This window comes from Vombatus ursinus, unplaced genomic scaffold (genome assembly GCF_900497805.2).
Source record: "Vombatus ursinus unplaced genomic scaffold, bare-nosed wombat genome assembly UNPS02014864.1, whole genome shotgun sequence".
NCBI lineage: Eukaryota > Metazoa > Chordata > Mammalia > Diprotodontia > Vombatidae > Vombatus > Vombatus ursinus.
The window spans coordinates 3,098,304-3,122,592 of NW_020954642.1; positions in this window are offsets into that span (position 1 = coordinate 3,098,304).

The window sequence follows — 24,289 nt, forward strand, 5'->3', positions numbered from 1 at the left end:
AAGAAAGGAAGGAAGGAAGGAAGGAAGGAAGGAAGGAAGGAAGGAAGGAAGGAAGGAAGGAAGGAAGGAAGGAAGGAAGAGAGGGAGAGAAAGGGTAGCTGAGAAAACTAAAGCAACGCCATTTTGTTTGGAGTTCCTCTATTTTGTCTCTGACCCTGTTTGTATCGCAGCTCCCACCCTGTTTGTGACCTTTCTGCTGAAACAGCAGATACCCAGACCAGTCTTATCTATTACGGCAAAGTAATAAGAATCAGCTAAACCAAAGAAGAACCTTTCCTATTACTGTCCCCAATCTTATCCCCAAGCCAACAACAGACCCTGTTCAATTAAGAGATACCCTGTTCCCAATCTGCTTCCTGCCTAAATGAAACCAGTATATGCCTTGTCCTTTTGTTCCTTCAGGGAGTCTGTGTCCTCATTGAGTGGGTCTCCCTTGATGACAAACTCAATAAACCTTCAAAAAACCCTCGCTGTTTCCTAAACTTTTTTGTTCAGGCATTGGTTTGTTCTGGTACTGACAACTGGAAGGAAGGAAAGAAGGAAGGAAAGCAGGAAGGGAGGAAAGAAGGAAGAAAGGGAGGGGGGGAGAAAAGTAGAAAGGAAGGAAGAAAGGAGAGAGGAAGGGAGGAAAGGAAAGACAAATGGGAGGGAGAGAGAAAAGGGAGGAAAGAAGAAAGGAAAGGAGGAAGGGAGGAAAGAAGGAAGGAAGGAGAGAGAGGGGGAGGGAATGAAGGAAGAATTGGAGGGAGAGAGAGAAGGGAGGAAAGGAGGAGAGGACTAGAAATGCCTTTGAGTCTTCCTTTGGTACCAGCTGAGCACTGCTAACAGTTACTACTGTATTGGCCAGGATGGGGAAAGGGAGGAGGATGAGGCACAGAGAGAGACAAATAGAAACAGAGACAGATACAGAGATAGAAAGAGCCCACCAAAAATTTGTGTCTTTCAGCACTGGAAACTACTTTCAATCTAGGCAGAAATAGATTGGTTGGGAGCAACATTATGCTTTTTGCATTTCAAGTTCAATGATGGATCTGAAGACCAGAGAAGGTGCTTTCTTCCCTCTACCCCCTTTTCAAAGGACAGATCCATTTTAGACCAAGAAGGTCCTGCCCTGCTAGCAACTGAACCTACATGCAGCATATCATCACCTGATTTACTAGGGCTCAAACTCCCAAGACAGAATTCTGTCTAGAAACAAGTAGGGGAGACATGAATTATTATAACTGCCATTCCAAAAAGCTCTATAGTAATGAGGTCTCAAGTGATAATTATGACATTACCAAATATGCCTAAGGAAGTTGGCTCCTAAAATATTGATCCTGGCTTCTCAGAGAAGAGTTAATACCAAAAATGTATGAGGTCCAACATGTTCTCAAATTTTAAAATACTTTAATTAATCAACTAATGAATCAACAAATACATACTAAGAACCTACTACGTGCCAGCTCTGTGCTAAGTATTGAGGATACACAGACAAAATGAAACAGTCCTTGTTACTGAGGAATTTACATTTAATTGAAGGAGACAATAATATGAGCCCAAAATAGATTAAATATGTATATGCGTACATATGGAAGACAATGTGGTACAATGGGTAGAGGTCCTTACCTCTTCTGGAAGCTCCCTATACCAATGAAATCACAGATGAAAGTCCATAGACAGATAGATAGATAGATAGATGTAGATATAGATATAATGTGTATATAAATATGAATAGGTACCTATGTATCTATCTTATAAATGATTATTGCCATAAGGGATAATAAAAACGACCTATTCCAACTTCCAATGAGGAAACATGAGATGTTGAGCTGCTTGTCCAAAGTCATTCAGTGAGTTGCTCTAAAATTTAAAACTCAAACCCAGCTTTTCTGACTCAAAGCCTTTGTTCTTTCTATAATACCACAATGACGCCTTCATATTTCCTTTTTAAGAGTTACAATAAGCCACTAAATTTGCTTCCTCATCTGAGTCCTATTGAGTATATCTGAGTATCTCTCTGACCCTTCCCCATGGATCAGTTGTCTCTCATACCAACCTAAAGGTTGGAGATAATGTATCCCTAGATGCCAGGGCTCATCTCAGGTCCCAAATGAATAGATCTAGGATGCACTTCCACTACGTCATCAGGATAGATGCTGCTGCCACACTACTGCTCCATCAACTGCCTCCTTTTTCCTAAGGTTTGCCGGAATTTCCAGTAAGAAGGGAGAGAAGCTTTCTTCTTTCTGCATCATTCATGAGGTTATCCGTGCATTTCTCCTGTCCCCTTTTACCAATATGATGAGAAACCTTTAGATAAATTAAAAGGAGATGTTATTCACTCTATAGGTAAGGACCATTTTTTTGGTAATAGCTAACCTAAAGGGAGGGATCCAACAAGGTTGTATAGGTGGGACAGTTGGTGGTTGGGGTTTGTTTATAGAGCAAACATTGCCCCTAGTCATTTCTTCTTAGAGGTGCATGTGGCTAGAATCCTATAATTTCATGTCAAGCCATAACAGATCTCCATTGCTGTTTCATTGGGTCTCTAAATGCTTGAAAGCGGATCAAAGCTCCCATCCTTTTGTCCAATAGGACCATCTGTACTTATGGACGTGAGCAGTTATACTTCAGTCTGAGCTCAGTGCAAGGTCTGAGCAGTGATGACTTTCTCTGATGGGAAGCTTTACTGATAGGTCATTTATTCCCTTTGCCTCAGATTTAAATTGGAATTACCATTTACTTACTTACCCACTTAAAAAAAATACTGAGAACTAAAGTTAGCACATGTCTAGGTATTTAGTTGCTCACTCTGTTAACATAGCTAGTCAAGGAACAGCATGGAAAAGATAAACATTTAATAGGAACAGTAATGGATAGGAAAGTGCCAATACTATATCAGCACATATTTACTGAACAAATATAATTTCATCCCTCTACCCCAAGAGTTGTTTTCAAAATGAATAAGCTCTATTCCTCTTGCATTTTCTCGTTTCTTCCATAATCTACTACTTAGATGTGGGTACATGGCCTCATAGGAAATGAAATCTTTGTTTTCCTCCAATTGCTTTTTTTTTGTGCTCTGGACCTAAGCTTAATGGGAAATGAAGGCTTCCCTCACCTGACCATGTTTTCAACTTAATTCATTGAAAGTAGCAAACTTACTAAATAATTCATATTTCTGTAGTAATTGAAGTTATATAATGTATTTCCCCATAGTAATGCCATGTACTGCTCAGCTAGGTGGCATAGTGGATAGAGTGCTGGGACTGGAGTCAAGAACATTCATCTTCTTCAGTTCAAATCCAATCTCAGATAACTTTCTAGCTGTGTGACCCTGGGCAAGTCATTTAACCCTATTTCCCTTAGTTTCCTCATCTTTAAAATGAGCTGGAGAAAAAAAATAGCAAACCACTCCCAGTATCTTTGCCAAGAAAATCCCAAATGAGGTCACAAAGCCAGACATGACTGAAAACGACTGAATGACAACAATAAATCCTATATACTAAGCATTATTTTCCCCATTTTCCAGGCAGGTAAATTAGAAGAGCAGAATAGTACAGTGGAAATCATATTGGATTTGGAGTCAGAAAGCTAGTGTTTAAATCCCAGCTCAATGATTTATTATATGTGTGACATTTAGGCAAGTTTTTTAACCTCTGTAGGTCTCAGTTTCCTCATCTTTGAAATGGAAGGTCTCAATTAAATTCTCTTCAAAGCCCCTTAAAGCTCTAAATCTATCATCCTATGAACCTCAAATAGGTTCTGTCTTCATCAAAGTCAACAGGTTAATAAGTGATGGAGCCTAGACGCAAAGCCACATTCTAGAAATATTGAATTTAGAGTTAGGAGGTGGCTTAAAGACCATGTAATTCAAAGTTCACATTTTACAGAGAAGGAAATTGAGGCCCAGAGAGAAAAACTAACTTACCCAAGATCATGTTACTAATCAACCTCAGAGTCAGGTATTAAGCCTAATCATTAATCTCTTAGGCTAGAACCCTTTGCAATGCAATATTCTGTTTCTATAAGGCAAGACATGTTGTTGTGTTACGTATTTTCTTAAGCAAGAAACTAAAGGGAGCAAAGCCGATTCTTTGTGAGGTCAATATGGCTGGAATGATCTAATGTATGTATATATGAAGTTGGAAGTCTGGGAATGCAGATATTCCACAGGGAACAGGTATAAGGTCTCACACTCATCTTTCTGTTGCCCCAAGATGCCATCCACCTCATGGCTTGGCTAGCTGACTGTAATTAAATCTAACTACATTTTTTTTTTATTCTAGGAGCCTTAGGACTACAAACTTAAAAGTGGATTATGCTAGAGGTCAGGGAAGTGCATCTATGGTGGAAGTATCCTTTGAGGAGACACATGGAAGAGAGACAGATAGGAGAGTTAGAGAAAGTTTGCCACAGAGTCAATGGGAATAAATAGCCCATCAGTAATTCTCCCCACCAGAGAAAGTCATCACTGAGATTTTGAAAAAGTGTCAATCACTAGGGTGCCTACTACTCCTCAGCAAATGACATGGGGAGAAACATACATAACTTGTTTAAAGCCAGAATGTGTGTGTGACCTAAGGTAAGGATATGGAGAATTTTGGAGACTTATAGTGATGACTTCTGAAATATCACAGTCAAAGACAATATCAAAATAACCCCCCAAAAATCTGAAAGTGATAAATAGAGAACTTTTTTGGACATTTAGAGTCTGAAGTTGGTTGGATCATATGAAAACTGATCATTTTAAAGATACATTTTTTGTCCATAGCATCTTAAAAAATGGTCTATTAAGACATGGAAGAGTTGTAATTTGTGCTCTTTCTGGTCTTCTTGACTTCAAGTCCAGTCCCCTAACCACTATACTATGCTGCCTCTCTTAAAAAAAAAAAAAAACTTGTCCCCCATTGGGTTAGCCTTCCAGAGCTCGGAATCACTCCCCCACCAGAAGGAAAGATTGGAAGAAGATTAGTAGTAAAAGGAAAGGCTAATATATACACACAGAAAACCAACCGCAGGACAATTCAGTAAATAAGTAAATACAAATTTGTGTGGCACAAACTCTAAGGTACAGTTGTTAGAAGACAATGATATGTTTCTGGTAGGGGACTAGCCTATCTGAACTCTAAATTCTTTCCCACATTAAGGTGCTATGAGAATCATCAGGACTGAAATTGTAAGACAATGTTTCACTGCAGAAGTACGACCTGAGCTTAACCTAGAAGAAATGATATAATTTGTCAGACAGCAGGTAAATGGGAGGGAGAAGGTGATTCCAGATGGAAGAAAGAACATGTGTGAAGTCATAAAAGTATACGAAGCTAGTGTGCAAGTATGTTGTTTGGGGGCAGTGTTGGGAAGGGAAAGTCAGCGAAAAGATCAATTTGGTGAAGTAAGGTGTGAATTTTAATAATAATAGTTAACATTTCTATAACACTATGCGCAGGCACTGTGCTTAGTGTTTCACAATTATTATCTCATTTGATCCTCACAATGATCCCGGGAGGTAGGTGCTATTACTATCCCCATTTTACAGATAAGGAAACTGAGATTGACAGAAGCTAAGTGACTTGCTCAGGGTCACACAGCTAGAAAGTTATCTGAGGCCAGATTTGAACTCAGGTCTTTCTGACTCTAAACCAAGCACTCTAGCCACTGCACCACTTAGCTGCCCCAATATTACTGCCTATATTGGACAGTAATAGGACATATGCAGGGATAGAATGGGAAGGACCAGGTAATTAAGAGTCTTTAAAGCCAGAAAGTATAACGAAGACTTGATGCTATAAGAAATTGGGAGCCATGACAGATTTTGGAACAGGAGAATGATGTGGGTTTGCTGATTAGAAACATAGAATATCCTTAAAGAGACCTTAGAATAATAGAACACAATATAATGACAGAATTTTTGAGTTGGAAGGGACTTCAAAAATTATATAGTAAAAACCTTAACTGAATGAGAATGCATACTACAATGTTCTCAACAAGTATCTGATCAGCCTTGATTTGAAAATCTTGAAATATGGGAAGCTTACTACCTTCTGAGGAAGCCCATTGCATTTTTGGATAGCCCTAATTGTTAGGGAATACATACCATCCATACACACACATACACACATGTACATATATATGTATGTGGGTATATGCATATATATTTACACATATATACATGTGTATGTGTATGTATATATGTATGTATAGTTAATGTCTAGCACCTTTCCTGATCCTCCATCCATGAACCTTGTGTTTCCCAGGCTAAAGACCCCATATTCCTTCAAAGCATTCTTGTGTGGCATGGTTTATAATCCCTTTGCCATATTGAATGCCTCCCTCTCTACTCATGTACCAGATTTTAAATCAGATTTTAAAATTTATTCAATATGGTACTCAGAACTGGACAGAATAGTCCAGATGATGTCTGACAAGGGCAGAGAGCAATGCAACTCTCACTGCTCCTGTTCTGTTCATTAAACCATATGTCCTTCTGACTTTCTTTCCCAGCCTCCCACCTAGTCAAACCTTACAAGTGCTCCTGCCCAGCCAATGAATGCAAACAACTTCTGTAAGCTTTTCTATTGTTGGTTTCTCCAGAAGCATAGACTATCTCATTGCTTTGCTTCTTGCCATTGCCAGGACTACAGTATGTAGACCAAAGTGAGACCCAAGTTGGAAAGGAAGCCAGAGTTAGAAATGCAAGAAATCTTAGAATATGTTATTTCCAGTTTTTAACAATGATGTGGATAAAGACATGGATGGCATTCTTACCAATGGATGACACAAAACTAGGAGGGACAGCTAACATATTAGATGACTATGTCAGGACCAAGAAAAGAGCTTGATGGGCTAGAAGGATGAGTCAAGTTAATTAACATGACATTTGATGGTGATAAATGGTATAGTGAATAGAGAATTCTCCCCAAAGCTTTGGTTCAAGTCACACCTCTGACTCATAATGACTGTGTCGTCCTGAGAAAGTCATTTAAATCCTCAGTGCCCCCGATTGATCTCTAAGACTATTAAATTTCAGGGAAGGTACAAACTTGCTTTGATTGAGGGAATTTACTCACCTAAGAGTTTCTTACATCTATGAAATCACAGACTCAGTGCCCATTTTTCTCCTTAATGTAAATTTCCACATTCTTCCCCTTCAGACAAAAATCAACTTTACAATTAGAATTACAAGAGTGTTAAGGTATGTCTAGGTGACATTTCCTGTTAAATAGAAGTGGGAGTGGGTTTGATAGATTACAAACTCAGTGAGAGTAAACAATGCCATATAGAAGCAAAAAAAAAAAAAAAGGTAACTACATCTTGAGCTGAACTCAAAGAGCCGTGTTTTACAAAACACAGGAGGAAATAATTCCACAGTACTCTGAGCTGAGCAGACCACATATGGAGTGCTGTGTTTAGTTCTGGGCATAAGGTTTTAGGATTGAACGAAGCTTGTCAATAAGATTGGAACAACTCCAAAGGAGGGCACTAAGAGTATGGAGCTTACTGTACATGAACAAGAATAGTGAAATAACAGGAGATCGTATCTTATGGGAGCTGGTTGAAGAAATCAGCAATGTTTACCACGGAGGACAAAAAAATAGAGGATGCCTTCAAGGATTTGCAAGTCTATGAAAGGAGGGAGGATCAAACTTGATCCAGCCGGCCATAGAGGATAGAACTAGGAATGAGTAGAAGTTGTAGAGACACAGAAGAGGGTTAAAAAAAAACCAACAAACGAACAAAAACCTTCTTAACATTAAGTACCATCACGAAGGTGAAAAGGCTACCTCAGGAAAAAAAAAGTAGGTTCCCTCTCAGGGATATTCAAATAAAAACTGTAAGAATATATGTCAGGACTTTTGTTTTCAGCCAGTTACAAGTTGGATGAGAAGACTTCTGGAGTTCCTTCCAATTCCAAGATTCAGTGAGCATAGAATGTGAGAGTAAGGCACCTCTGAGGCCAGTGTCATATCACACCGTGGTTTCAGGTCACATTATGAAGGATGCCTTAGAGGAGAGAGGGAGGAAATCTGATTTTTTATATGTATTTGAAAAATAGGCTTCTCTGCAGAATTTGATAGGAGGACATAGGATGAGCAGCTGCCTGGGTAGCATCGTGTCCAAGTCTCTGCTTAATCTATTTCACAGCTCTATAAAGCTGTGCAAAAGAGACTCATGCATGAGCTCAACAAAAATCAACCTCTTCACACCAAAATTGGCCTTCCTTTTGGAAGCCCTAGGTTAAGGGTTCTCAATTTTTTGTTTATCATGGACACTTTTGGCAGATCCTCTCTCAGAAGCAAGTTTTTAAGTACATATAATAAAATGCATAGGATTACAAAGAAAACCTATTATGTTAAAACACAGTTATCAAAATATTTAAAAAATCAGTTCCCAGTACCCAAGTTAGGAACCCTTTTCCTAAATAATCTACCTGGACAGCTTCCTAATTACTACTACCTCGACCACCTTCCTCATTCTAGTTACTTTAAGCATGAAAATTACCAAAGTTCAGGAAGTCTCCTCATACATTCAGAGAGTGAAATACAAGATATTGGGGAAAAGTTCCAACTGGGCCTGGGAAATGGGATTCTGACAACCTTTAGTTTGGCAGAGACAACATATCATATAGTGTAAAAATCATCATATTGGCAGTTGGGTAAATCAAGAAAACTGGAGTCTATCCCTGGCTCTTGTGCTGACTCCCAGCATGACTCTGGATACATCATTTTCCCTCTAGAGACCACTGCATAGTATAAATATGTTAGGAAAATGATCCATGCTTCATTAGAACTTTACTATTTAAAAAAAGCTTTCCTTAGAATGAGCTTGTGATGTAGATATAAATATTATTATCCTAATCTTCAAAATGAAAATCTGAGCTTCAATGAAATTAAAAGGACTCACCTAGTCACACCATTTTAAAATAGAAGAGCCAAAACTAGAATCCAGGTTGGTTCCTTGGCTCCAAACCCAGCAAACTCAATTTTTCTTTTGTTTGTTTTCCCCACCACGTTATGCTACCCTGTAATGTTCCCCTTGGTTCTGTCCAGCAGAGGGTCAAGGCCAGGCCATGCCAAGGGGTTGGACTGTGGAGGTCCCCATTGAATGGAAGTGATATTGGCAAGATAGCCTGATCTGGATGAAGCCAGGATTATTCACAGTTCTGGTGGTGAGGGGACAGAAGCAAGTAGAGGCTACATGAGGGAATAAAGTCAGTTCTTATCATAAAATCATAGATTTAGAGCTGGAAGGGATTCCAAATTTTCAAATCCAACCATTTCATTTTTATAGATTAGGCAACAAAGCCCAAATATGTTAAATGACATATTTAAGTTCACAAAGGTCCTGATTAGCATAAATTTGTACCCCTGAAGGGGTTTCATTACTCAAAATTGTACTGCATATTTCCATTGGGTTGGAACCAATCACCATGTTTTCATAATTATAACTTAATATAGTATAAGTTAGAATCCATGCAACCACTTCAGGGAATGCATTATTCACCCTAATTAGGGCATCACTGAATCAACATTTAAACACAGGTCTGGTGACACAAAATTCAGCCCTCCAGGTTCAGTACTCAGGTAGCAAACAGGCGGGACTCAGAGGTAGGAAGTTATGCCCAAACTGTAGGTCAGCCATGTAGGAGTTGACTGGCATTCTTTGGCATCCAAAGATCCAAACTAGAAAAGATAAACCAGATTCCAGAGTGTTTTGAGTACATACATGCACACACACACACACACACACACACATACACACACACACCTGGCTTGATTCACTCAGTGTGGTGAACATTCCTATTTCCTTTTGATCTCTAGTGTTTTTGACACTTCCATCTCCATGTTGATCTTCAAGTCTAGCTGTGGACAGCTTTTTCCCCTTTGTTAGTGTTTTCCACATGAAAAACATCTGCATTCACATGAGGCAGTCAACCAGCATTATATTAAGGGCTTACTGTGTGAAGCACTGTGCTAAGCCCTAGGGATACAAAGAGAGGCAAACAAATAAACAAAGTCTCTGCTCATAAGAGGCTTTCCGTCTAATGAGGGGACAAGTAGGGCAGTATTGGAACCGGTGTACAAAATCAAGTCAACAAGCATTTATTATGCACTTAGGATGTGCCAGTCATTGTGCTAAGTACTTGGGATACAAAGAAAGGGAAAAAAAATTCCTGCCCTCAATTCAACATTATGTTGTATTCCTCTGGTAAAAGGTAAATTCCTTGAGGCCCAGATAAGTTTTCTTTTTGTCTTTGTACCAAGTATAGTGCCTTGCACATAATATTAACAATGAACAATAATAACAACACCAATAATAATAATAGCTAGAATTTTATATAGCACCTACTCTGTACCAGGCACAGTACTAAACACTTTACAAATGCATTTGATTTGATCCTCACAACAACTCTGGAAAGTAGGTACTATTATTACCCCCATTTTACAGTTGAGGAAACTGAGGCAGATAGAGGAAAAGTGACTTGCCCAAGGTCATATAGCTAGAGAATGTCTGAGTCTGGAATTGAATACAGGTCTTTTTTAAGTGCAGTACTCTATCTGCTGATAGTAAGTAGAGATAGAGATAGAGCACCTAGGTGCTCTCAGTAGGTGCTTAAGAAATGTTTGCTAAATTGAATTGAGTGTGTCTGTGTTTTTCATTTCATAAGTGGGTAATACTTCTGATGCGCTAAGTCAACATTGATCAGAAAGCGACGACTGTATTTGCAAGGGCTTGAGTTGAAATCAGAACTCACGGATTCTAATCTTGGCTCTTCTTCTTAGTACCTATGAGACCTTAAACAAATCACTTATCCACTCTGTGAATCAGTTTCCTGTTAGGTGAAATACAAGAGTTGTAATAGATCGTTCTACACGCATTCCTGTTACTCTCATCACTTTAATGTAATCAAAAGATTGTCAATTCTAACAGATTTAACATCCAAAGAAGACCATGAAGCCACCTCGCTAGTCTGGCCTAAAACAATAGTGTCTTCTAGGGTTCAAAGATTCTTGAGCCAACATCCAAGACCATACTATGAGGTTCCTTTTTTTTCTGATAAAATCCAATGTGGACTTTATCACCTGACTGGCCTAGGAAAAGTTTTTTGGGGAACATGAAATGTTGATGAACTGGGCATTGTCAGCACACACAGCATATTCATTCAATGTCAGAAATAGAGCAAACCTAGGTACAGAAATCAGAACAAGTATTTCCCACTTCTCAGAAACTCTTTTTTTCAATTCTCCCTGGAAACTTGTGTTACAGTTTGGAGATACTTTCATTTGACCCTGGGCTCTGGGACTTTTAGAAACATGAGCTTCAGGGATTGCATGGCCCTTCCCTTTATGATTACTTGCTGATTTCCAGCATACATCAAGTGGTTCTGGGTTGGCTGGCATCTGATGCCTGAGAAGTGTATGACAGGTAATAAGTTGACCAACTTTCTGTTGGCCTGAGTAAAGGTGGAGAACACAGAGCCAACAATATGACTATATGACTGACTCCTTTTACTAAAATAAAGCAACAAGGAAAAACAAGCTCTCTCTCTCTCTCTCTCTCTCTCTCTCTCTCTCTCTCTCCCGACCCCCTGATACTTCATTGGAAATCTACAGTATTAAAGGGTTAATAATAATAACTCATGTGTATATATATATATATATATATATATATATATATCACTTTGCATACCTTATTTCACTTGCTCCTCCCAACAACATTGTGATACAGGTGCTGTTATTATCTATATTTGCAATGAGGAAACTGAGGCTTAGATGGGTCATGTGATTTCCCTGGGCTTACATAACTGTATGGAGATTTAAACACAGGCCTTCCTGATTCTGGGTCAGCCAGTCAGTCTATAAGCATTTATTAAGCACCTACTATGTGCTAGTCACTATGCTAAGTAACTAAGAAAGTTAAGCTAAGAAAGGTAAAAGACAGTCCCTGCCCTCAAGGAGTTCATAATCTAACGAAGAGCTCACAGTCTAATAGCCCTATCTTCTGTCTACTATGGTGTATTGCCTTCATGTCCATGAGAGGCTTAATAACGTATTATTAATGCTGTGGTGGAAAGACAATTGTATTTGAAGTCAGAAGACACCACCCCCAAAGTTCAAGCCCTATTTCTGATACTTAAACTTCAATTTCTTCATCTATAAAGACTATAATAAAACACATACTATTTTATTTCCAAGGGGTGCTATGAGGCATATGTTTTGTTGACTCTTCCACACTGTAAAGGAGTTAATGTTATTATTTTTTAATTTAATTCCATATTTTCCAGGTAATAAAACTGGGATCCAAAAGTTCAAGTAACTTGCTAAGGATGGAACAGTTAGTTAGCAGTAGATTTGGAATAATAAGTCAGTCAGTCAATAAGGATTTATTAAGCACTTACCATGCACCAGGAACAGTAATATATAATGGGAATACAAAGAAAAACTATAGTCCCTGCTCTCATGGAGCTCACAGTCTCATGGGGGAGACAACATGTGGAACAACTATGTACCAACAAACTTCATCTGGGATAAATTGAAGATAATCAATAGAGATAAAGCCCTACCATTAAGGGGGGGTTAGTAAAAGCTTCTTGCAGAAGGTGAGATTTTAGCTGGTACTTAAAGGAAGCCAGAGAAGCTAGGAGGTGGAAATGAAAAGAGAATTACAGGCATGGGAGACAGTCATTAAAAATACCCTGAGTTGGGAGATGGAGGATCTTATGAGGGAAATTCCAAAGTGAAAAGAGTGATGTTAAATTTGGAGTTAGAAGACAGGAGAGAACTGGGGTAGAATCCTATCTCTGGCTCTCCTAGATGGTCACTCCTAATGATACTGGTATCCCACTTCATCTTCCTTCTGAAATTCATCTGTAAAATGGAGATAATAGCACTTAGATCACCTATCTCCCAAGGTTGTTATAAGGAATGTACTTCTTGAACTTTAAGGCTCTGTAAAAATGTAATGTATTTGTTATTAAAGCTTCAAGGTTAGTCCATTCTAAGCTGACTGACTCCTTCATTTTTTACTAAGAACTATTAAAGGCAGACTATCTCCTAAAAATTTGGATCACATTTATGAGAAAAGATTCACTGGCAGCTATTTATTCTACTTCCAAAACATTTGGAGGATAGGCTTGTGAGGGAAGCAAAGAAGAAACAAATATTAAAGTGAATGGGCAAGAGGAATTTGTGATCTATTCATATCTGAGAAAAGTTAACATTCCCTTAAAAATTGTTTGATACCCCAGTCATTTCTGAATACCCCGTCCCCTTCTTCCCATATCTCTGCCAACCTATAGTTGAACATATAGTTCAATAAAGAGTTTGGACAACATGCCCACCTAGTTCCCCACTACAATGATTATTGATTTTTTCAAATATTAAAGGAACAGGGCTTGACACATAGTGGGTACTTAATCAATATTTATTGACTGACTGACAAAAAGTGTCTTTTCCTTTTAGTAATTTTTTTCATGCATATTGTGAAATCATCATGTGTTCTGTTTTTGTTTTTGTTTTTGTTTTTTTCCTGGTTCATCTTGCTTCACTTTGAACTAATACATCTAAACCTCATTTTCTCTGATTTCCTCATCTCTATCATTTCATATTGTATATCACTATTATACCACCATTTGTTTAGCCATCCCCCAATCAATGGGCACTAACTTTACTTCCAGTCATTTGTTACTATAAAAAGTGCTGCTAAAAATATTTTGGCATATAGTTAATTTTTATTTCTATTTTTTAATTCCTTTAGAGTATATGTCTGTTCATGGGTTGAAGGGTATGGATAGTTTAGTAATTTTCACACATAATTCTGAATTGTTTCCAAAATAGCTGATAAATTCATGACTTTACCAACAGTTTATTAATATACCTATTTTGCCATAGTCCCTCCAGCATAGATGGTTTCCATATAGACCTCCTATTTTCCCTACCTCGATCCTATCTTGTGAGTAGGATAAGTTTCTAGAAATACACACAAAATTTCCTTTTTTTCTGACTCCTGTCTACATCTATACATAGATGAATGTGTATGTATATATATATGCATAAATATAAATGTATGTATATATGTGTGTGTGTGTATAGACACATATATGTCTTTATATACAGGAGCGAGAAAAAAAGGAAATTTTCATTCCAATGGTGGAATAGTCAACAAGGAGAAATTTTACCCATGACAGTACATTAAAGAAAGTCTTAGTTCACAGCTTTGCTAAAGGGGCAGTTGATAGAACACTGGAACTAGAGTCAGAAAGACCTGAATTCAAATCCAGTTTTCAGGTACTTACTAGCTATATGATCCCTGGCCAAGTCACTTAACCTCTGTTTCCTCACATATAAAATGGGGATAATAATAGCACTCACTCCCAGGATTGTTGTGAGAATTAAATGAGATAATATTTTTAACTTGCTTTCAAAACCTTAATATGCTATATACATGCTAGCTATATAGAATTTAAGTGGCACAGTGGATAGCGAGTGCTTAATTTGGATTTAGGAAGATTTGAGTTCAAATTCCTCTTTAGACACTTGTTAGTTGTATGTAACCATAGGGACTTATCCTCTGTTTCCTTCAGTTACCTCATCAGTAAAATGGGGACAATAATAGCACTAGATATCTGTATGACTTTGGGGAAAGTCACATCATCCCCACTGTGCCCCATTTCTTCATCTGTAAAAAATGGGGATAATAATACCTGCTCTGCCTGTCACACCATGGCAATGTGAGGCTCCAATGAGGCATTTCACATAAAATGGTATTTTTCAACTCTTATTAAAGTCATGAGTATCATTGCAATTCATGGACAATAGTCAATATTCAACAAACCTTTATTAAGTGCCACCTATGTGCCAGGCATTGTGCCTTAGCATTGGAGATCTCAAGAAAGGCAAAGATATCCCTGCGCTCCAGGAGATCACAATCTAGTCGGGGAGACAGCATGCAAACAATCATGCACACAGCAAACATATACAAGGTAAACAGAAATCAATAAATTTTAAAAAGGAGAAAACTGAGAGGGAGTAGAGGGCAGAGCTGGGATCTAAAGCAAGATATAGTAATTTTGAAGCCACTATATTTTCCCAGCCTAGCTAGCATAATACATATTCAAGTCTGTAATAACAATTGCCTCTTACTAGGGAAGTTCTACATTGAATGCCTTCCCATTTTGCCTTTAGGTAAAGGAAACAAATCGCTGATACAAAGTTACTCAAGTTGCCATAAGGAAATCAGCCTCTTTACAAATCAAAAATCCTCTCTAAGATTCTGTCTTCTGTAGTAGGCTGAAGAGAAAGAAGGGCTGGCTATGTGACTTTGGATAAGTCATTTGCCTTTTCTAGGACATAGTTTGAGCAATCATTGAAAGATCCTTCTAAGCCTGGTATTGTTTTGCGTCTGATGTCATTTAGGAAATGAATGGAAGGAAAATTTCCTTTAAAAAATGGTCTCTGAGGCTGGGATTCTTATAATCTAGCCACTGCTCAGATTCTTATAATCTAACCACGGCTCAGATTCTCATAATTGAGCCACTGCTTACTCATGTTTAGACTCCTTAAGAGTCTGCCCAATATGACAATGTTCTAATAAACCTTGTCTTTGGCTGAAAGAAGGCTTGGGTCGAATTCCTTCAGGCAGGACCTGCATGTTGTGATTTTGGGGTCCCAGGATCCCTGAACCCCTAAACTACATCACTTTGGTGGCCCGTATGGGAAACTGCCTAACCCCAAGTTCTTCTCCAGTCAAGACTAGAAGGTATGTAAGCCGCCCCCCTCCGCTCCTTTCTTGCTCTACAGTTGGGGTCGCTCTCCAAGCACCAAGGCTTGGAGGTGCTTTTCTGGCAGTTATGAGGCTGTCTCTCACTCGGTCTGATGCCCTCAGGCTCTCAGTCCACTGGGTCGTTTCAAGGCCATGGACCTGGGTACACTTTCCACAACGTAGAGGACAAGGACAGACACCCTATCCGGAAGTGTATCTGTTAATTCCCTCGGCGCTAGGGAATTGGGAATACAACAGTTGCTTTTTGGTTCCCTGAGGCTTACTTAGTCCCTTCCCTCTGCACCTCTGAATCCTCCTCATGGAGGTTACAGGGAAAGTTAGAACAGCTAAAAATATCTTGGCATATTCTGGAAGTTTTGTGATTGATCATTAAGGAGTTTTGAAACACCTGTACAACCTGGTCACTCTCTTCCTTGAGCATTGTTAACCCCTCTCATAGGAGAAGAGAGTTTCACCCTTTACCCGTCACCTCTGATTTCACCCTCCCCCACTTGGGAAAGGAAGGTGGGGGGGAGGGGCAGCAGCTACAGTGTGGGCCCTCCTGGCAATGGCCTTGGGCTCTAGGGTAACCTTTGCCTGGAAGCATCACCCAGGTTCAGCACATCCTGCTCAAGGTAATGAAGCTAGCCTCCAAACCTGGGTAAGCATGCTCTTTTAAATTTGCAGTTTTAACTGTTAAAGATGAGATGTTGATTCTCTGTATAAAGTAATTTGGAAGTGCATTTAACAAAACTGAAGTCACCTGATTGGTAGTGGGTTTGTTTCAAGTTTCAAATTGGTGAACTTTCTGTATCAGTTATGTCAAGCAACTTTTCATGATTTGGGTACACTAAAATAATTTAACTATTGTTTGTTATTGTTTTAATGTGCAAACTAACCAAGGAGTTCCTTTGGGTTATGTATGGCTTGCTGAGAATTTGCAAGTGTATAGATATCTCTAATGAGTGGCTTTTTACACCAGGACAAATTTAAGTTTGAGATGTAAATCCTGGAAAAGTTTTTCCTAAACTGTGATTAGTAAAACTTGCTGTTTGAGGTAAAAGCTCATAAGATTTTATTTTGAGTTGTCTGATGGGTCATAATCCATTGATAATCAATAATCCACCATCTGGGAGAAATACCACAAGCTACGCAGAGAAGGTGATACTGATGCAAAGTCAGCATTGGGAAAAGCTGAGAGAACGATTTTAGCCTCAGTCTAAGATGGGATCGTCCTGGCTCCGTTTCCCCATTATGTTCCTTTGAAAGGGAATGTTACCCACCTGGTTATCCCTGAGTCTGGCTATGAGGTGGATTTGATACTGCATGGTTGGAAAATTGAATTATCTGAATCCAAACAGAGCTAAGGATGTTTTATCCTCACAGAGTTGGGCCCTAAATCTAGTCCCTGCTTTATATCTGAACCCTGAAGTTTTTTCTGTCAGATTTGTGTCTTCCAGACTATGGGTCATTCACCTACAGTTGGTAGCAAACAGCAGATATCAGTCAATGTCCTCACATTGTTCCCAGATGCAGCCTGTGCTCAGTTCCAGTCAACCTCCTCTTTGGAACCCCCTCGAGGTAGGGACAGCTCTCTGCCCCTTGCCAGCAGGAAGCAGTTTCAGAAGCCAAGACTTTCACCCCTTACTCCAAAAAAATTTGGGTCCCATTTGTTTGAGGGGGGAATGATGGTGTTGGGATCTGGGGCCCAGAAAGAAAAAACCCTGGACTTTCCCACATGGCCAAATCTCCACCTGAGTCTATAATCTCATCAACTGGCCTTTCATTGTGGCTACGCCCAATCTCCCAATTCTGTTACCTTACCCTAGCCTAGCCCCCTGCTATGGTCCCTGGCCACTTCCCACCCTTAATCCTATCTCCGCTCCATTCTCCCTTGGCCACCCCTGGAGTTCTATTACCTCATAGACTATTTGGCCACTCCTAGATCCCTCCCATAGTCTTTCTGTGTATAAGGTTCATCTTGTCTCCATTAAATTGCTGGGATTCTTATAATCTAGACACTGCTCAGATTCTTGTAATTGAGCCACTGTTTACTCATGTTCAGACTCCTTAAGAGTCTGCCCAATATGACAATGTTCTAATAAACCTTGTCTTTGGCTAAAAGAAGACTTGGGTCGAATTCCTTCGGGTAGGACCTGCGTGTTGTGATTTTGGGGTCCCAGGAACCCTGAATCCCTAAACCACATCACCATCATTTTTTTTTCCTTTTCTTTTTGGAGGCAATTGAGATGAAGTGACTTACTCAGGGTCACACAGCTAGTATGTGTCTGAGGTCAGATTCGAACTCAGGTCCTCCTGACTCCAGAACTGGCACTCTATCCACTGTGCCACTTAGCTGCCCCTCACCCTATCAGTTTATAGATGAGGAGCCAGAGCTCAGAATGATTAAGTGACTTGAAGGTCAGACAAGTAGTAAGTGACAGAAGAAAGATTCAAACTCAGGTCTTCAGACTCCAAATCAATGCTTCAAGGCAGGGAGAGACAAGGCTTCCCAGCCAGTATTTCCTAAACTGGTCTTTGTATTACAGTACAAAGTCCGATCTCCCCAACTGCTAATTCCCTTCTTTCCAAACCACCTTGTATTTAACCACTTTATTTATATATGTGCACTTCTATTAGCTTTATGCTATGTATTTTATGCATTTATATTTTAATGTACAATTATTAAATTAAGCAAACAATTTAATAATGATTTCTGCATTTCTATTTATGCTGTTTTTATGTTTTTATACCTATTTATTTATATTTACTTGTTGATTCCCCCATTAGAATGTAAACTCAATTTCAGTAGAAATTGTTTCATTTTTTTCATCCTGTATCCCCAGTGCCTTTCACAGTTCCCAGAAGACAGTAAGTGCTTACTAAACACATTGATTAAAAAAAAAATGGTCTCTGACCCCAGGAGGGCCTGGACAAGAGTCTCAGGCCTATGTTTGCTACCATTTTTCATTTGTGATCTTACATGGATTACTCAGGTCTCACTGCCATCCTCTCTAGTCCCCTTCCCCTGCCATAGAACCAGAGTAACTAAGTTTGAAAGGGGCCCCAGAGGTCTTCTCATTCAGCCCCTACATGAAATAGAAATTACCAAGTCATTTTTAACATTAACGGTTTCAGTTTTCTCACCTATAAACTAAAGCTACTGGAGAAGAAAACCTTTCAAGTCCCTTTCTGAACTTAAAATCTCTTCCTGGATGTCATACCTCAGCTGCAATCACACCCTGCAACGTCCCACAGTACCTGCAGCCTCCCCACCCTGGCACGTCCATCCATCTCCAATCTCTTCTCACACTGAAACATCCCTCTTCTATGCTGACTGTCTTCTCTCATTGTTTGATTCTTCCTGGGACCTCCATATTCAGGAGAGGACCAATCCAGTAAACCTGAAGTCCGTAACTGACTGTGCTTCTGACTTTCTCAGACTTCAACATGCCTCCACACCAACTATGATCGCCTCCCCATAAATACCCTTTTGTAGCTCCTTTGATTGTAAGCTTCTCAAGGGCAGTACCTGTCTTTCTGTTCACTGGTATTTGTATCCCCCAGCACAGCACAGTGCCTGGCATTTATCAGGTGCTTAAGAAATCTTTATTGAATTGAATGTGCCCACATGCCAGTTACCATCACTTCTTTATACATAGCCCTTTTCAACTCCCTTTTGCGTATTCCCCCATTCAAATGTAAGCTGCTTAAGCACAAAAACCATCTTTCTTTTTACTTGTATTTATATCCCCAGCACTTAGCACAGTGCCTGGCATATAGTAAGTGCTTAATAAAGTGCTTGTTCCCTTACCTTGATGCCTTCCAGTTTTATCTATGATTTTTCCTGTCATCTTTTGATATTGTCAGCCCAATAGCCTTTGCTTGAAGGCCTCTAGAGATGGAGAACTCCTTACCTTTTACTTCCATTACCTTTTATGGTACTCCATTCCTAACAATTAGGTAATTCCTAATTGTTAGGAAGCCCTTTCCTTCTTCTCCACATATTCCTCCTCCTTTCTCCTCCTCCTCCTCTTCCTTCTTTTCCTCTTCCTCTCTCTCTCTCTCTCTTTCTCTCTCTCTCTCTCCTCCCCTTTCTTTTCTCATATATGTGTGTATATATATATATGTATATGGTATTTAGGTACTATATATATATATGCTGTACTTAATTTTACTTAATATGTCCTATTGATTCAACTTATTGAGATTTATTTAGATTTTTGATTCCCTCCTTCACTATGTTAACTATCCCTGCCAGTACTGTGACATCTGTATTATCCGCACAATTGATAAGCATTTCATCTAGGATTCCATTGAAGTTATTGAGAAAATTGTTGAATAGTACAGGACCAAGGACAGATCCCTAGGGTATACCACTAAAGACTTCCTTCCAGGATGAGATAAGGTCCATTAATTCAACATTGCCCTTCATACAATTTCTTTACAATGTCATGTTCACATTCTAAATTACTTCCATGGCTACCTCAGCTCCTCTGGATTCTGCTTTATTAAATGATTTCTGGCTAACACCAGACTATCAGAGTTTCATTAAATCAGTTTTGTGACACACCAGCTAGACTGTTATCTTTATGAAGGCAGATCTCTGTCTTGCTTTTATCTACAACACCCCTAGGATCTAGTAGAGTACATTGTATATAGTAGGAATGTAATAACTGGTTAACAGCTCATCGGACTGAGTACAGCTAGATGATGCAGTAGATAGAGCACTGGACCTAAAGTCAGGAAAACCTGAGTTCAAATCTAGCCACAGACACTTACTAGCTATATGACCCTGAGAAAGTCACTTAACCTCTCTTAGCCTCAGTTTCTTCATTTGTAAAATAGGGATAATAATTGCATCTATCTCCAAGAGTTGTTGTGAGGATGAAATGTGACACTGTTTGTAAAGTGCTTTACAAAACTTAAAATGTTATGTAAATGCCAACTATTATTATGAATGAAGGAATGAACTATCATAGACAAAGCTAAATGGAGATCAAAACAGAACATTGTAATTGACAGACCTTTCTGTTGCTGTTATGTTGTTTTCAATCAATCAATAATGTATTAGTTTAGGGATAGATTTAACCATTATGGGAAAAACAAAATTCAATTTGCCTGTATTTCTCACCAGATTATCTCATCTGCTTAAGGAACAGGATTGAAAGGAAGGCTGCCTCATATTGAATTTTAATTTTGAGAAAATACTACCAATTTTCAGGCCTTACACAATGGGTTAGATCATTCATTTTCCAGTGGAGATGGGATGTGACTTGGGCTGTGAAGCACAAATACAAAGATTTCAACAGGTAGCTAAGTGGGAAAGGACAAAGGTGTTCCAGGCAGGGCATATTGGCAGCCTCAACAAGGTCAGCCATGTGACCCTGGGTAAGTCACATCATTAAATCCCTCTCGTCTGTTAAATGAGGGAGTTGGATTAAATTCCTTCGAAGTTTCCTTCCATTTTTAACATCCTATGTTCCAAAGTCTCTGCCAGTTCTCTAACATTCCAAATTCTGAAGTCTCTCCCAGCCCTTATATCTGTCATCTAAGGTTCTTCCCAGCTCTAACCATGTATGGACCTGAAGTCTCCTCCAGTTCTAACTCTATATGATTCTGTGATTCTCTAACTGCGATATGGGAGCCAACACATGAGCTCTCACAGCCCCCTTCACTAAGAAAGATTCCAGAAATCAGTACTCCAGCTTTCCATACCTCAGAAAATGGGTCTGTGCAGCTCCATGCAACTGGTATGTTTCTGCCTAAATACTAAGGTCTGGAACGCGTCAAAGTGAAGATGTGTGTTTGACATTGTTCTTGTCTTAAAGAAATGGAGTTTGAAACAGTCCCAGGAGTGACAGACAAGTCCCAGATGGCTAGAAGATGGTCCTATAAACAAAGTCCTGGGGGTCCTGTTATCAGTTCTCTCCTTATCTCCTCCATTTTGCCATCAGTCCTCTGGCCCTGGGCCTCTCTCTGTCTCTGCAGCCACGTGCTTCTCCTGCAAATCGGGCAGTGATGTCAGCCTCGCCAATCCTTATTAAACAAAAATGACTCTGCAGCTTAGAAATCGAGTTCACTCAGCTAAAGAAAGCAATCAGCAGGCCACCTCCCTTGGAGGTTATCACAGACAAGAGCTAAGATTCAGATTGCCCTGGAAGAAGCCAGATGTTCAGCAGTGGTGTTTATTGACCCTTGGGAGACAGCAGAAGACGGCAGGGGGAGAATGTGTAGGGATGGGAAATAGAATAGACCCATAATACTTGTCATACCAGTCACTGGGGACTTAAGAAGGGGGGTGAAAAAGGGGGGTGTTTGTTCTATGATGATGAAGCATGCTACCCACCTCTTGACCCAAATATGATGGTCTAAATATGCAGAATGTGGTACAGTCTATGGACAGTTCCAAATTGGTTTTTGCCTTTGCTTAACTGTACATATTTGTCACAATGTTTTTCTTTTTCTTTTTCTTTTTCTTTTTCTTTTTTGTTATTATTGTTGTTGTTGTTTTTCCCCTAACTGGGAAGTAACAGATGGGAAAGAGAGATAATAAATACCTGGTAATTGAAAAAATTAAAATTAAAGCTATTTGATCTAACCTAGTTGAAGAGAGGCATCCCTTATTTTCTGAGATTTAAGTTAGATGACTTGCCCAATGTCACACAGGTATTAAGTAGTGAAGTCAGGATTCCAACCCACATTGTCTGACTCCACATATAGTGTTCTTTGTAATATCACCTAGTCTCTTTTTTTCACCTACCTTCCATCCAGGTGAAATGAATCCTTCTTCTCCAGACTGAATTCAATTGAATGAATACTCGTAACTTCATTGTGTGGGCTGCTTTCGAAGCAAAAGTAAACCTAGGTCAATCATCAAGTAATATCACTTGTGGTTGGCCTCAGTTTCCTCAATCTGTAAAATGAAAGACTTAGACTTCAGAGCTTGCTTACCTTGAGTCAATTAATTTTTTTTGTGTGTCTTGATAACTATATTTCAATATACTTGGTTTTCTTTTTTTCCTTTTCCTATGCATTTGAAAACATTGTTCAAAAACAAAAGGGTCCCTAGGTTTCACCAGGTTGTGAAAATGGTCCATGTCACCAAAATGGTTAAAAAGCCCTTCTCTACATGTTCTTTACAATCCCTTCCAACTTTGATTTTACATTCTCATGTTGTATTGTAAGGTTCCTTCCAGCTCTGACAGTCTGTTATAACGTCCCTGCCGGCTTGAACATTCTATGATGTTAAGATTTCATGACCTACCTCCTGACAGGTAGATGATGAATTCAAGATGCACCATGGGACGTGCATCTTTGGAAATAAACACCGGGGGAATTTGTTTTGCTTGACTGCGTATTTGTTACAGAGTTTTTGTTTTTTCTCTCTTTTCAGAGGTAGTATAGGATGAAAAGGAGCAAAATTAAATGCTTATTAACTGGGGGGAAAATTAACACTATGGGTTTAAGAAGTCAAGTTTCTCACTGGATACCTTTCAGGCCCTATCTGGGTACTTTAGAAGCACAAACATGGGCCTTAGTTGTTTAGATAGAGACAGCAGACTGTCTTAGATAGAGACATGGGCCTAGAATTTCAATAATTTTGCTTCCTACAGAAGAGTGCTGCCTGCTTACTCCTGCCTTTCAGGCCTCTACTCTCATGGCCACCTCAGCCTGGGCTCTTAATTAGAGCTAATAAGGTATTATCAATGGGTTACAGTAAAGAGCTGCTTTCTCCTCCTTCCCCCCACCCCAGGGTATATAGAGTGACCGATAATTCAGATTGCAGAAAGATGTACCGATGAAATCATAGCCACTGATGGCCAGCTTAACACACCTGTGTATCAAGGACACAGTGGGACAATGAATGAGAAACCACCTATTATCATTTTATATCGTTTATAATTGATTTCTCATAACTCAGCAGGCCGGAGCCTTGGCTGGAGCTCGAATTACAGCATTATTGCTCAGGATGTTATTCAACGGACAGGAAAGGAATAGAAACTTTCATGGGATCATAACTCAAAAGCTTGAAGCAACCCCGAAGACCACCTGCTCCAACCTCCTCACTTTACAGAGGAGACTAAGACCCCAAGAAGTTTTGTGACCTGTAGAAAGTCATACAGCTAATAACCAAAAGAGGTGACATTTGAATCCAGCCTTTTAAAATCTAGAGTCAATGTTCTTTCCACTGTACCATTCTTCCCTTTCCATTTTTATATCTCCCTGACTCTGATCACCCTGATCTAATAACAATAACTTGCCTTTGCATAGTATTTTAAGATTTACAAAGTGCTTTACATTTACTATTTCCTTTGAGCTTCACAGAAACCCTGTGAAGTAGATGCTATTGTTATCCTCATTTTACAGATGAAGAAACTGAGACTGATAGATGTTAAGTGACTTACCCAGGGCCATATAGCTAGTAAGTGTCTGAGGTTGGATTTGATCTCAGGCCTTACTGAGTCCAGGCCAAGTTCTCTATCTGTTGTGCCACCCAGCTCCCTCCAAGAGAAGATTGTGCACTAATACGGAGAGATAGGCT